The sequence below is a fragment of the Sarcophilus harrisii genome, chromosome 1 (genome assembly GCF_902635505.1).
Source record: "Sarcophilus harrisii chromosome 1, mSarHar1.11, whole genome shotgun sequence".
In the NCBI taxonomy this organism is placed as follows: Eukaryota; Metazoa; Chordata; class Mammalia; order Dasyuromorphia; family Dasyuridae; genus Sarcophilus; species Sarcophilus harrisii.
In genome coordinates this window covers 499548579-499563537 of record NC_045426.1, presented here as the reverse complement: position 1 = coordinate 499563537, position 14959 = coordinate 499548579, and positions in this window count along the sequence as shown.

The following is a 14959-nucleotide window of genomic DNA, read 5'->3' as shown; positions in this document are numbered from 1 at the left end:
TTAGAAATGAGGTTTTTATCAGAATCCTTGGATGCAAACTTTTCCCCCAGTTTTTTTGCTTCCCTTCTAATCTTGGCTACATTGGTATTGTTTGTACAAACCTTTTTGATTTAATATAATAAAATCCAGTTTCCATTTCATAATGTTCTCTAGTTCTTCAATGGCTTCAAATTCCTTCCTTTTCCACAGATCTGAGAGGTAAACCATCCCTTGCTCTCCTAATTTACTTATAGTATTACTCTTTATGTTTAAATCATGAACCTTATTTTGATATAGGGTGTTAGGTGTTGGTCAATGCCTAGTTTCTGCCATACTATTTTTCTAATTTTCCCAGCAATTTTTGTGAAATAGTGAGTTCTTATCCCAGAAGCTGAAATCTTTGGGTTTTTTAAACACTAGATTACTATAGTCATTGACTATTCTATCTTATGAACCTAACCTATTCTACTGATCTACTACTCTATTTCTTAGGCAATACTAAATGGTTCCTTTAGAGCAAGGACTGTTTTTTGTCTTTCTTTGTATCTCCAATACTTAGCACTGTGCCAGGCAATTGGTAGGTACTTAATAAATTCTTATTGACATGTTGACTCTTCGCTGTTTCATATGGAATCCTTTTAGATTTATGCTGTATTTATGGAAATTTTCTTTTTCTTTTTAAGTTCAGAATTAAAAACAAAATTATTTTAAAATAAATACATCAAAGTTTAAAACTGTGATTTATGAATTCTTTTTTTATTTAATAGCCTTTTATTTACAGGTTATATGTATGGGTAATTTTACAGCATTGACAATTGCAAAACTCTTGTTCCAATTTTTCTCCTCCTTCCCCCCACCTTCTCCCCCAGATGGCAGGATGACCAGTAGATGTTAAATATATTAAAATATAAATTAGATACACAATAAGTATACATGACCAAACCATTATTTTGCTGAACAAAAAGAATCAGACTCTGAAATATTGTACAATTAGCCTGTGAAGGAAATCAAAAATGCAGGTGGGCAGAGATATAGGGAATTCAATGTAATGGTTTTTAGTCATCTCCCAAAATTCTCTCATTGGGCGTAGCTGGTTCAGTTCATTACTGCTCCATTGGAACTGATTTGTTTGATCTCATTGCTGAGGATGGCCAGGTCCATCAGAATTGGTCATCATATAGTATGTAGTTGTTGAAGTATATAATGATCTCTTGGCCCTGCTCGTTTCAGTCAGCATCAATTCATGTAAGTCTCTCCAGGCCTTTCTGAAATCCTTCTGTTGGTCATTTCTTACAGAACAATAATATTCCATAATATTCATATACCACAATTTATTCAGCCATTCTCCAACTGATGGGCATCCATTCAGTTTCCAGTTTCTAGCCACTACAAAAAGGGCTGCCACAAACATTCGTGCACATACAGGTCCCTTTCCCTTCTTTATAATCTCTTTGGGATATAATCCCAGTAGTAACACTGCTGGATCAAAGGGTATGCACAGTTTGATAACTTTTTGAGCATAGTTCCAAACTACTCTCCAAAATGGTTGGATTCGTTCACAACTCCACCAACAATGTATCAATGTCCCAGTTTTCCCACATCCCCTCCAACAATCATCATTATTTTTTCCTGTCATCTTAGCCAATCTGACAGGTGTATAGTGGTATCTCAGAGTTGTCTTAATTTGCATTTCTCTGATTAATAATGACTTGGAGCATCTTTTCATATGGTTAGAAATAGTTTCAATTTCTTCATCTGAGAATTGTCTGTTCATATCCTTTGACCATTTGTGATTTATGAATTCTGAGAGGGAAGGCTGTTTCTCATGTGAATTAGGGGTGGTTTCATTCAGGTTCTCTCCCTTATCCCACAATTAAGAAATCACATATGAAATTATGTAAAACATTTCCATAAAAGTCAAGTTATGAAAAATAAATGATCTCCTATCATAATGAAAATAAAAATCCTCAAGAAAATTAAGCTAAAAAAAGAGATCGAAAAAGAGATAATGCTTCAATCTATTCAGACAAAATCAATTCCTTCTCTGGGTATGGATAGGATTTTCCATCGTAAGTGCTTCAGAGTATGCTGGATGATTATACTACTGAGAATAGCAAAGTCATTCACACCCGGTCATCCCAGAATATTGCTATTTCTTTGTATGTAGTATATTTCACTTTACTTTTGTTTGTGGAGGACTTCCCAGATCTTTTCTCCCCTGAGAGCATCCTGCTCATCATTTCCCATGGAACAATAATATTTTATCATAAAGATATACCCCAATTTATTGAGCCATTCAACAATTGAAGGGCATTCCTATCATTTCTATTATTTTTTTTGCCCTGAGAAGAGAGTTGCTATGAATATTATTTTGCATATATGCCATTTTCCTTTTTTCTCAAATCTCTTTTGGCATTCATGCCAAGAAGTAGGGCTATTAGATAAAAGGATATGCATAAATTTAAAGCCCTTTGGGCACAAATCATATCTTTTGGTCACTTATCATTTGGGGCATGATTCTTATTTTTATATATTTGATTTAGTTCTCTCTGAGAAATGAGGCCTCATCAAAGAAACTTGCTTTGAAATTCCTCAAAAGTGGTCAAAAGACTATTTCCTCCCTCAATACCCACCTTCCTCCCTTCCCATATCACATTCTCCTTCTATTTTCTTGTAGGGTAAGATAGATTTGTATACCCCTATTGAATATGTATGTTATTTCCTCTTTGAGCCAATTCTGAGGAGAGTAAGGTTCATTCTCTCACCCTTTCCTCCAGTGTAAAGGCTTTTTTGCCTCTTTTTTATGGCAAATAATTTGTACCTTTCCATTTCTGCCAGCTTTTTCCCAGCATATTCCTCTCTCACCCCTTAATTTCATCATTAAAAAAAAAGATATTATCTCTTCATATTTAACTAACACCTGTGCCCTCTGTCTATATATACTCCTTCTAAATGCCATAGTAATGAGAAAGTTTTAATGAGTTAAAATTGTCATTCTCCCATGTAGGAATGTAAACAGATAAACATTATTGACTTCCTCATTTCCTGATTAGTTCCTTATGCTTCTCCAGAGTCCTGTATTTGAAAATCAAATTTTCTATTCAGCTCTGCTCTTTTCATCACAAATGTTTGAAATCCATTTCAATGAAAGACTACCCTTTCCTCTGAAAGATCATACTATACTTGACTTTTCTGAGTAGGTGATTCTTGGCTGTAATCTTAGCTCCATTGCTCTCTGGAATATCATATTCCAAGCCTACCAGTCCTTTAATGTAGAAGCTGTGAAATCTTGTGTTATGCTGACTGACTCCACTATATTTGAATTGTTTCTCTCTGAATGCTTGCAATATTTTCTCTTTGATCTGGGAGTACTGGAATTTAGCTATAATGTTCCTGGGAGTTTTCATTTTGGTATCTTTTTCAGGAGGGGATTGATGGATTCTTTCAATTTTTATTTATCCTCTGGTTCTAGAATATCAGGACAGTTTTCCTTGATAATTTTTAAAAAATGGTGTCCAGGATTTTTTTTATCTTGACTTTCAGGTAGACCAATAATTTTTAAATTACCTCTCCTGGAACTATTTTCCAGGTCAGTTGTTTTTCCAATGAGATATTTCACTTTTTTTCTAATTTTTTCATTTTTTGGTTTTGCTTTATTGTGTCTTGATTTCTTATAAGGTCATTAACTTCCATATGCTCAATTCTATTTTTAAATTTTATCAAAGCTTTCTATTTTCAAAACATATGCATGGATAATTTTTCAACATTGATCCTTGCAAAATTTTGTGCTCCAAATTATCCCCCACTTACTTCCCTCTTACCTAGATAGCAAGTAATCTAATATATGTTAAACATGTGCAGTTCTTCTATGCATATTTTTACAATTATCGTGTTTCTATCCATATTTTTACAGTTATCAGATCAGAAAGGAAAAAAATGAGAAAGAAAACAAAATACAAGCAAACAACAAAAAAAAAGTGAAAATGCTATGGCTATGATCCATGCTCAGGTCCCGCAATCTTCCCTCTGAATATAGATGGCTCTCTTGTTCACAAAATCATTAGAACTGGCCTCAATCATCTCATTGTTGAAAAGAGCCATGTCTATCAATCAATTCTATTTTTGAAGGATTTATTTTCCTCAGTGAACTTTTGTACCTCCTTTCCCAGTTGGCCAGTTTTACTTTTTAAGACATTATTCTCATTAGCTTTTTGCATCACTCTCAATTCTCTTCCTAATTTTTTCTCTAATTCTTTTACTTGCTTTTCAAAATCTCTTTTTTCCTTCTTCCATGGCCTGAGCCCAATTCTTATTTTTTCTTGGAGGCTTTGGATGTAGGAGCTTTAACTTTGTTATCATCTCTTGAATGTGTTTTGAACTTCCTTGTCACTTTAATAACTTTCAAAGGTCAGAAACTGTTTTTTAAAAAAAATTTTTATTGTCTGCTTATTTTTTTCTAGCCTATTGCTTGGATTTTACTTCTTTGTTAAAGCATGTCTCTCTTCCAGGTGGAGGGTGCATTGTCCCAAGATTTAGGGGGTTTGTGCAACTATTTTCAGAGATCCTTCTAGGAACCTGAGCACAAAACATTTTCTGCCTTGGAGCTATTAGGAATGTCCCCGCCCCATTATAGCTATAAGATTTAGTGTGATAAATTAGTAGAGTTCTGCTTTGCTGATGCTAGGGTCCCAAGGTTGGGGCTGGGTTGTGCTGTTGAAGACTGTACTGAGACTGCACAGCAGACTCCCACCCCATTGCCACAGACCCTCTCTGCTGACTTTTGATTTCTCCTTAGTATTCCCAGCAGAGAGGTCCAGGAGCCTCTAACATTACTGCTGATTTGGAGGCCCTGCCTTGCTGATGCTAGGATCTTGACGAGGGGGTCAGGATAGGGCTGGGACTGGCTCTATGTATGTTTTGGTGAGGTTTGCACTGAGATAACAATCTGGAATCCCACCCTAGTGTCACAAACATTTTCTACTGATCTTCTAGATTGCCTTTGGCTGATAAATGTTCTAGTCCATCTTTTTGGGTGTTGTGATGCTCTAAAATTTGTTTAGAGTCATTATTAAAGGAATTTGGGCAATTTGGGGGAGAGGTTGGGTCAGTTCCTGCCTTTACTCCACCATCTTGGCTCTGCCCTTTTCTTCAATGCATTTTTAAAGAAGCTGAACTTTCTAATTCCTGGAAAGAGCTCTTATTTTCCTCCTTATACAGGAGATAACGAAATACAAAATAAATACATCCTGTTAAATGCCCATTTATTTTCTTGAATACTGTAAGTTTGATGAAAGAAGACTAGGAATGTTACTGGAATGAAACCAAAAACTATAGAATATCTCTAATGCCAGAGTTAAACTGTAATTTCAAAATCTCTAATGATGTTACTCTCTGAACTATAAACAATTCTAACCCAGGTTCTTCTATTTTAATTTGCTTCTTGTCATTCACTCTTATCCTTGGTCTCAAACCATATATTTCTTCAAAGTCATTATCTACCACTGTAGTTAAATTTATTTAATAGCTTTTGAAAGTTCTCAGTGGGTTGGAGAGTAGTTTGGAATTATGCTCAAAAAGTTATCAAACTGTGCATACCCTTTGATCCAGCAGAGTTACTACTGGGCTTATTCCCCAAGAGATACTAAAGAAGGGAAAGGGACCTGTATGTGCGCGAATGTTTGTGGCAGCCCTTTTTGTAGTGGCTAGAAACTGGAAACTGAATGGATGTCCATCAGTTGGAGAATGGCTGAATAAATTGTGGTATATGAATATTATGGAATATTACTGTTCTGTAAGAAATGACCAACAGGATGATTTCAGAAAGGCCTGGAGAGACTTACACGAACTGATGCTGAGTGAAATGAGCAGGACCAGGAGATCATTATATACTTCAACAACAATACTATATGATGACCAGTTCTGATGGACCTGGCCATCCTCAGCAGCAAGATAAACCAAATCATTTCTAATGGAGCAGTAATGAACTGAACCAGCTATGCCCAGAGAAAGAACTCTGGGAGATGACTAAAAACCATTACATTGAATTCCCAATCCCTATATTTATGCACACCTGCATTTTTGATTTCCTTCACAAGCTAATTGTACAATATTTCAGAGTCTGATTCTTTTTGTACAGCAAAATAACGTTTTGGTCATGTATACTTATTGTGTATCTAATTTATATTTTAATATATTTAACATCTACTGGTCATCCTGCCATCTAGGGGAGGGGGTGGGGGGGTAAGAGGTGAAATTGGAGCAAGAGGTTTGGCAATTGTTAACGCTGTAAAGTTACCCATGCATATAACCTGTAAATAAAAGGCTATTAAATAAAAAAAATAAAAATAAAAATAAATAAATTAAAAAAAAAGAAAGAAAGTTCTCAGTGGGTATTCAACAGAATTTTCCTTTTCAAGGGGATGGAAGAAGCTGGGCCTGTTACTTTTCTTTCTTATGATATTAGGATCCAATTGAATCCAATAAAAATTATATGCCAGAGAAATATATAATCACAGGGAAATAGTATAATGTAATGAAGGAATGGTAAGCTTGGAATCAGGAGAACTGCTATACTGATAACTGGTATAATAATCCTACATATTTTATGAAGCTAAAAACATTCTTCTGAGGAAGGTTCATAGACTTTGCCAGACTGCCCAAAGTTTCCATGACATGTGAAAAAATAAAAGAATCTAATTTACAGTGAAAAAAACTATTTGAAATGATAAAATAGTATTGCAGTTTTTCCCCCTTATTTTCCTATCTATATTACTACCAACTTACTTTCTCCCTGATCCTGAAATAAGATTCCATTATTACACACACACACACACACACACACACACACACACACTTCAAAACATGGATTGTGTCTGGGCATTCACGGTTGGTTCTCTACTTTCAGGTCTCTGTCAAGTTAGAAGATATATTTCATCATCAGACTTGAAGTCTTAATTGTTTGCCACTTTACTCAGATTTCTGAGGTTAAATTTTTGCAGATTTCTTTCTGTATCAGCTCTATATTCTCTGAATTCATTAAGTTCCTTGTTTCTTTTCTTTTTTTTTTAAATTCTCACTTTCTAGGAACCAAAGATATTTCACTGTATTCAAATACCATGATTTCTTCAGCTATATTCAATTTGATAGCATTTTATTCCAGTTTTTTACTACAACAAAAATGTCTACTTGTAATTATGAAACTTTCCTTATATCCCTAACTTCATTAGAATCCATATCTAACAAGGGGGATTATGGTTCAATATTATTTGCCAAAATGGTTAAATAAATTCATAATTCCACCAACAGTGCTCTAATATGCTTACCTTATCCTATCTCCTCTTTCTTTTTTTCTTTCTCTCCCTCATCTTGATCTCTGAAACCTCCCAAGATATCTTGGGGTTTATGGATGAGATTTCTTTATAAAGGACTATGCCTTAAATCCTAATCACTCTATTCCTTACTGATTGACCAACACTAGGCCCAGGCCAAGCCCTAACAATTGGTTTTGGTTAAGCCAGAAAGTCTGAGGGTCTTCCTCTCTCAGATTGGATTTTTATTTTTTATTTTTTGGACTATGTAAAAAGAGGCCATTTTCTGCCTCATTTCTTACCCAGCCTTAATCACTAATGGGTATTGCCTCAGTCAAAGTAAGACCTGATAAAGACCTTATCTTAATATAGCCAAGGTCTCCCATTGCATCTCCAGCCATCCTGATCTATACCTTGCCACTGGATCCAGATAACTCTAGAGGAGAAAGTGATACTGGGGACTTTGCATAGCTTTCCCTCACTTAAATATAATTCACTTGCCTGTTATAAATCACCTTCCTGAAGTCATGGTCCATCCTCTTCAAAAATGAAGGATAAACAACAAACAATAACCTCATCTCCCCTGACAATTACTGCTTTCTTCTTCTGACATCTTTGCTATTCTAATAAATGTGAGGTAGATTCTCAGAGCTGTTTTGATCTGCATTTTTGTTATCATTAGTGACTTGGAGCATTTTTCATTTATGGAGTATATTCATATACTTTGATTACTTATCTTCAGGGCAATGGTTATTATTTATATATGTTATATTCATTCAAATGTAGTATTACATTTATATTTGCATTTGTTCTTTATATATCTTATTAGCCTCTTGTCAGAAAATTGTCATAAAGATTATCTTTCCAAATTAACTGCTTACCATCTGATTCTAACTGAATTGTGAAGTTTTCAATTTCCTTGTGAAGTTTTTCAATTTTTGTATTCAAACTGTTCTGACTTCTTTGATCATCTCTGTCTTATTTATTTAAGAATTCTCTCCCAGCTTCATTATGAAAGTGGTCTTTCTTTTGTCCTCTATTTTTGAGGCAAACATTAAGTGTTATAAATTTTTTGAGGTGCCTGATCTATGACTTCATTTGTTTAAGGAATGCCCACTTATTTTCACTTATGCACATTGGCAACTTTAGTGTCTTAGTGAATTGTCTGGGGAATTATGAGATTCAAATACATCCTCATGGTTATAGGGTTAGTACATATCAGAGGCAGGAAACCTGTTCTTCCAGCATATTTTGTCCTCTCTCCCTTCCTACCTGTTTGCCCTTGGGCAACCTGCTTGGAACTCAGTTTCTTTAAGCTGTAACATGAAAGAGTTGGATTGAAAAGTATCTAATATCATCTCCTATATCTCATTTTATATAAGTGAAAATGAATATTACAATGACTTTAAGGCCATCTAAAATTAAATTGTTCATACCATAAATGAAATAACTGATTCAGGAACTTTTCCCACATAAGCAATGACAGATGTCAGTGAAGAATTTGGCTTCCAAAGAAACTCAGAGCTTTTGGTTTTGTCATAGTGTCTTACTGACTGGCTTTTCAACTTCAGCTTCTTTCTCTTCAAATTGAGAATTAAATATTTATCAATCAACTACTCATAAGTATATTTGAAATAGTCACTGAGAAGCTGCTAACCATATTTTTGGGAAAATACCTGAACTAGCATCATAGAATCATAAAGCCAGAGCTGCAGAATATTCAAAGGCTATGTAATCCAAATCAATTATTTAAATGTGGAAAAACTAAGGCCCAGGGAGGCTGAGTGCACTGTCCAAGGTCACTCAGGTTGTAAGCATCAAAGGTAGGATCCTTTGATCTAAAACTTAACTTGAAGTTGAAGGAATTGGCAGTGAAGATTACAAAAGAATGGGACAGAAGGAGGAGAATGGAAGAATAGGATTTTGGATAACCCTCCACTTGGCTACAGAATTTTAACTTATAGTATGTTTCTAAGCCTGAAGGGTTTTGTTTTATTTTGTTTTTCAGATGAACAGTAACAACATCTTGAATTTAAAATACATAGATTCTAATAGTTTGCCCCCTAACTCGTTGTATGATCATGAGGAAGTTTCTCTCTGAGACTCAGTTTCCTGAGGAAATGAAATGAAATGAAGAAGCTGGATTAAACACTCCCAGAAGGCTCTTTCCAACTCTAATATCCAGATATTTTAAGAGTTTTGTATTCATTGTGCCTATGAGGCTTTCTATTGGGATTTCGGAATCCTTCCACTAAAGACAGATTTCTGCTTGTTCCCTGATTCATTGTAATGTTGTTTTCCTACATGCTGTTAGTGGTATCTATCCCTTTCTAACAATGAATAATAATGATGTCATAAAATCAGGAAGACATTGTACTCCTGGGCAAAGAGACAAGGGCTGCTTGTACAAGTGCCCGTTCAAGCATATATACTTCCCGACTTAACTCTGCTTCCTGGGTTCCAGTTATATTTTTACAAGAGAGTCTTTAGAATAAAACAAAACTAAACTAACAACAAAAGAAGCTGTCTACTGGCTTTGAACCAAAGGTCTCAAAGCTGCTTCCACTCATAATATATATTTCAGATCCAAATGAGAGTATAAATAAACCTGTTTCCAAATCAATCTTTGTTATAATCTATAGCCGTATATAATATGAGGTTGTATATAATTATGTGTATATATATATATATAAAGAAATTATATTCGTGTATATATATACACACATATACACATATAATATATATCCAAAAGATACTAGCAATGTAAGGCAGTGATACCCACCTTCCTACTCAAAACTAAGTATATGCAGGTAGTCAGCTGGCTCTGGAGCCTGACACTTAAAAATGCATCTCTTTTAGTCACAAGTGTTCTGTGTCTAATGGGTTTATTAATATTGAAAGCTGTAGATCATTTTGAACTGAAAGGGAAGAGGCTCAGGCCCTTGGGATGCAGGACCATGAAAGTCAAGGTCAGTAGCAGCAGCTGTGACCATGTGACTTTATTTAGAGCAAGACAAGGAACCCAGAATCTTATTCTGAGGCTAGCCACTAGACCTACTTAGAAACTCTCTCCTGACCCATGCTGGCATTTGTCTTCATTCCAGCTATCCTTCTCCCTGTGGTTTTCTTGCCTCAGGATCAGTCTTCCAAAATGAACCTTGCTAGTAAGTAAGGATGCTCTGGCAAAAGGATGACTACATCCTAATAATTCCAGGCTTTTTTTTTGCATTTGTGATTTCCCCTGAAATAGTACTTTTGACCTGCTGGCTTCCAATATCATTTAATAACAGCTGGTATTTGTAAAGAGCTCATAGGTTTGCAGGCGGTTTTTCATATTCATTATCCCATTTGATTTTTATAACAGCTTTGTGGATTAGACAGGTAATAAATTAATAGTTTTCTCACTTTACATATGAGGTCATGGAGGCTTGGATATATACATAATACATATGTACACACACATACACACACAAATATACAGTGTTGAAGAACTAATAAGTGATGTGGAACCAGGATTTACAAGCAAGTGCTCTAGCTCCAAGTTCTGCATACATTCTATCATTATACTATAAGGAAATTGCCTTATCCAATTTTAGATGCAGTAATCATAATAGACATTTACATAAGGCTCTAAAGTTTGTAAAACCTTTTGCATGCATTAACTTATTTGAACCTCACAGCAAAACTGTGAGTGAATGCTATTTTTAAGCCCACTGTACAGATAAGGCTGAGGTTTAGAGTGGCTAAGTGGCTTTTTCAGGGTCACACAGCTAATAAGTGCCTGAGGTAGGATATCTGCATTTATTGTCTCCTGTTAGGATATAAACTCATTGATAATTGAGATTGTGTTATTCGTTGTTTTTGTTTGTTTGTTTGTTTGTTTTACTTTCAAGCACATGGATGATTCAGAAGAGACCCTTTATTTACTGTTTTAGGATATTTTTCCATAGAAACGTGCGTGTCCTGTGACTCAGTTGTTACAGACAGGTACTTTGTGGACTTCTTGCTAAAGAATTTATGCTACAATTTGTAGAGATGACTGTAGTAAGCACTTATTAGTCCCCATGCCTAAGGATTGTATCAAAGAGAAGGGGCTGCTGAATTTCATAGAAAGTAGATGTTTGTGTGAGATCATCTCCTTCAATAGTTTATAAGAAGAAAAAGAAGAAAGTGCTTCTAGGTTCTTCCTAATACTTCTTTATGACACTTTCAATGCTTGCTCCCTCTTGAACTTCCATCCAGGAGCATGTGTAATGGTAGATAGCTGGAAAGTCTTTTGTTTTCCCCTAGTATTTCTCATATGAATTGGCCTTCTGTTGGATCTGAGCATGATCATACACATAAACAAACAAAAAACCCCAACAAAATAAAACATGCATGATAGTGATTCTTTGTTCTTAGATGGGGGAATGTGGGGAACTGATAAAAATAATTAGTGACAACCTGTGATATCTGTGATGTCTGTGAACCCTTGATCTTGTGGGATGCTGATGCTGGTGGATTATTTAAACTCTGGAGATTTGAGGTACAGTAGGATTAAAGCAGATCAGGTGTTCATCATAACAATGATGTGCTCCCTGGAGTGAATGGGAACCAGGTTGGCTTAGGAGGGGTGAATTGGCTCTGGATGGGAAAAGCTTTTTGGAGATGGTCAAAACATTGGGCAAGTTTGACACAGGATCTCAAGTTTCTGGGAACCTCTTCTGTTTTTGTTTCCTGAGCATAGGTTGCTGAACAGAGAATCTGAGAGATGGATAGCTCTAGCTTTGGCCACTTGAGATAGCTCTAGCTTTGGCCACTTGAGTCTAAGAATTTCTGGATTTCTGAGTTCATGAAAACTGCCAATGGGAAATATTTCGTACAGCCATGCTCCTTCTCCAAGGAGATCATTAAAGAACTGACTGGGCAGAAAATGACTTGCTTACCTTATGATTTACTCAGGACAGATCTGAGGTGAATATATAACATACATTTCATTGGCCTAGAAAGTTGTTTTTAGCTTGTAAAAAAAAGATAATAGATGTTGAGTTATTTTATCTGCTGAATATTTTAAATGTAGCCTAATGAGTACTTTGTATTTTAAACAATTTTTTTGATTCAGGAAATAGTTATTTGAACCATAACTGATGTATATAAGGCATACTATTAATTCCCTTTTGGGAAAATCCTTGATAGGTTATCATCCATAAGTTTTGTTTAATGATTCTTCTCAGTCCCAAATCCTACTCCTTGGATGGAATGTAACAAAACAGAGAAGATAATTAAAAAGCAAATAAATTCCTTTGGGGATTAGTTTCTTTGAACAATGGAACAATAGTCTATATGAATCTAGCCCTTGAGCTCTTGGAAGGGCCCATGGCTGCCAATTAGTTTCAGAGGCCTCTTTGTGCTTTTAGTATTATTTTTGTTGATTCTTATCAAGATTCTAGTTGCTGTTAGAATTATTGAACAGTTGTTATTAGTCTCCAGGCCATTCCCTTTCCTTTCTCAATGAATTCAATACTTCAATCACAGCTTTTCTCTAAACCTAAAAATCCTATTGTCATAATTGGAGACTACAATTCTATTGATATGCCTTCAAGTCTCTAACTTCACAATTCCTTAATCTACTCATTTTCCATAAATTTCCCCTCTCTAATCCATCTTCCACTCAGCCAGATCAAATACAAAATGCTCTGGAATTTAAAATCTAGCCCTTTCCTAACTATTTACTCTTGTTATACCTTATTCCCTGACATGCAATTCTTCATTCCATGGACACTAGTCTCCTGGCTGTTCCATGAGCAAGACATTCTACTTTTTGACTCCAGGCATTTTATTTGACTTGGCCCTCATATCTGTAATACTTTCCCTCCTCAATTCCACCTCCTGACTCCCCTGGCTTCCATTAAATCCTAATTAAAATCAATTTTTTTTTAACAGAAAGCTTTTTCCAATTCCTCTTAATTTTAGGGCTTTCAATCTATTAGTTATTTCTTATTTATCTATATAGGAAATGTCTTGTTTTGTAAATTTTTGATTTGTAAATATTTGTTTACATGTTTTCTTCTATACTAGATGGCAAGTTTCTTTAGGATAGCAAATTTCTTTTGATTCTTTTTGTATCCCCAGTGCTTAGCAGTGTCTGGTATAGAATAAATAATCAAAGTGTTTAATGTTAAAATGAGTGAATAAACCAATCTTAATTACATACAGAAATGGATGCATCTTTAACAGTATTTTCACTCAAATATATTCCATTGCTATATTTATGAATTCTTAAATTTATTTATCAGATAATGTTCTTTTATTATTAAATCTTTCCCTTTATAACTCATGTGTATCTTGTATGTACATTACTATTTTCATTTCCCCATTAATGTAAGGGCTACTTGAAGACAGGAGACTTTTCTTTTTTCTTTCTTTGTATTTGCAGTGTTTGGATTAGTGCCTAACATGTGGTGAGTATTTAATAAATGTTTGTTGACTAACTGAATATGGTTCAGCAAGATCCTGACTTCCCCAAAGCCACTTATTTAGTAAACATTAAAGGTAAGATTTGAATTCAAGTCTATTCTGACTCCAAATGCATCTTTCTTTAACTTTGACATGATTCCTCTTTGAAGAAATCTTTTTAAATGTTGTCATTTTTTTAAACAACCAAAATATCAAATGAATATTTACATATATTTTCTCTAAGAATATTCCCCTAACATTAATTTTTAAGTGCTCAGCTCAAATGAGATAATATATGTAAAATGCTTTCCAAAGTTTAATGATATAAATATCAATTCTTATCATCAACATCATCACCACCATCTCAATAGGTTCAAAGAAATTACGTTCTGGGGCAACAATAAAAAAACAACTTCCATATGGAATATTTTAACACAATGACTATTTTATTTTTATTGGTAGATATCTGAGTGAGTACATAAGAGATACATATAAGTACATATAGTGTATATTATATAAATACATATGTATGTAAGAGAGAGAAGCATTTATGGAGCAAATACACAAATAATATTAAAATACATACATATATGTACATACATAATTCTTTTTAGTATTATAAGTTTTTCTTAGTCATAAGGCTTTTTCCTTTTATCTATTTGACTTTATCTTCTGAGATTTCTTTCATTCAAAATACTTCCAGCATCATTTGCTGTCATTTTAGTCATAGGTCCTAAATACATAATCTCTTGCTTTTCTCAGCCTTTTTTCTTTAACCATGGAGCTATGGATTTTGGCTATGTCATTTCTTGGTATTTTCATTTTTTTTTTCAAAAGGTGATTGGTTAATTCTGTTTTCACTTTGTACTCTGGTTTAAAAGAATCTGGTTTGGTTTCTTTTCTGATTTCTTGAAATATAGTATCTAGTTTTTCAATATCATAATGATTTTCAGGGATTCTGGTGATTCTTAAATTATTTTTTCTTAGTCTGTTTTCCAGGGCAGTTGTTTTGGATAGTACATCCCTGACATTTTCTAATTTTTCAGTCTTTTTTATTTTACTCTATTTCTTAATGTCTCATGAAATCGCTAAATTCTTTTTGCTCCAACTGATTTTTCAGGAACTCTTAGCTTAGATATGCTTTCCCATCTCTTCTGATTATTTTTTCTCAAAATATCTAATTTCATCTTTAAAATCTCCTGCTACATTTCTTCTAGTCACTCTCAGATTCCTTATGC